Source organism: Mustela erminea, chromosome 10 (genome assembly GCF_009829155.1).
Source record: "Mustela erminea isolate mMusErm1 chromosome 10, mMusErm1.Pri, whole genome shotgun sequence".
Lineage (NCBI taxonomy): Eukaryota > Metazoa > Chordata > Mammalia > Carnivora > Mustelidae > Mustela > Mustela erminea.
In genome coordinates, this window is record NC_045623.1 from 32418299 (window position 1) to 32419866 (window position 1568).

The window sequence follows — 1568 nt, forward strand, 5'->3', positions numbered from 1 at the left end:
TCTGGTTGCTCATGCGCACTGTAAAATCCTCGGAGTCGCGGAATCTGCTCCTGGGCGCTTGCGCAAGAGGGCTAGGTATCTTCCCCTAGGCGGTGGTTGGCTAAAAGAGCGGTTACAGAAATAAAGCCCGGGAATAATTCTTGGCTTAAAAAAAAAATAGTGAACCGTAAGGTTAAGGATCCAGCACTATCTTCAGGAAAGATAATTCAGAGACAGAAGGGTCTCAGGTTCTAGAAGTTCTAGCGTATCCTGACGTACCGTGGCATCTCAAGACACTGGGCACTCTATGGATAAAAGATGGTCACTTTCCTGACCCCCTGCTTTCCCCTTCTTTTTGCTGAGTGCCCCACTAAATTAAAACAAACAAAAAAATGCAACTGATTTATGATTTTGTTGCTGAAATGAGCCCAGCGACATTCAAACATTCATTCATATTGAGCCCATGGCTGTGAGGCAGGTTTCTAGAGGCTGGGGTTACACCTGTGAACACCACAGAAAAACATCAACCCTGTATGAAGCAAAATTCCAGTAAGGAGAGGACAATAAAGAAACGAACAAATGAACACATTTCTTCCAGATATTGATTAGTGCTTTGAAGGAACTAAAGTGGAAGGATGTGTTAGTGACTAGAAAAGAAAGACCATGATGGGAGCCAATAGCGAAAGAGACTGCCAGGTAAGGGATAGAGCTAGTGCAGGGATAGGAATGAACTTAGTATGTTGGGGGAGGTGGTAAGGGAGGGGGGTGTAAATTCACAGAAAATCAACATCTGACAAAGCCACTCTATGACCATGATAAATCAAGACAAAAATTAGTTATTTTTGTAATTATATCTGTAACTATATCTGAACGTAGGCAAAATATGAACATTGTCTGAGCCACAAAAATGAGCAAACATTTTCCTATCCTGGGTAATATGAATGAATGCTCCTGCTTTACCAATTATACTTACAGCCTCAGCCCAGTAGATAATACTCAATCCTTCTAGATAATACTTATTAAAATATCCAATTATAAAATTAGTCTTGCCTCCTACAGCTTCCAATCCAGAGCAAAGTCCTTCTTCCTTAAACCCTTCCCTAAATCACCTAAGAAGTCCAAATTTATAACACCCGCTTACTAAGATGTCCAAGGTTCTCCATGGTGTGTATTCTCACCTACTTAAAACAATAAACCCAGCTTGTTCAATTACAGTTTTATTCCCAATTGTCTTTGGTCAGTAGACATGGACAATAATCAAGTTTGAGAGGTGTATTAGATATACAAATGATAGCATCAAGTAAACAGATGGATATGTTGGTCTGAGTCTAGGCTAGAGACATATAATTGGTAGTTAAGAGTTTATACATGAAACCAAAAACCTTGGGACTACTTGAGATTATCTAGGCAGACTATAGACAGGGAAGAGAGCTACGAGAACCTCCAACATTTCAAAGTTGGGGAGAGGAAGAAGCTAGCTAGAGACTGAGAAGGAACAACCTGGGAGGTAAGAAGTTGATGTCATAGAAGTCAAGAGAAGGAAGTTTTACAGTTGAAAGGAAGTGGTCAACTATAGCAAATGCTTTATA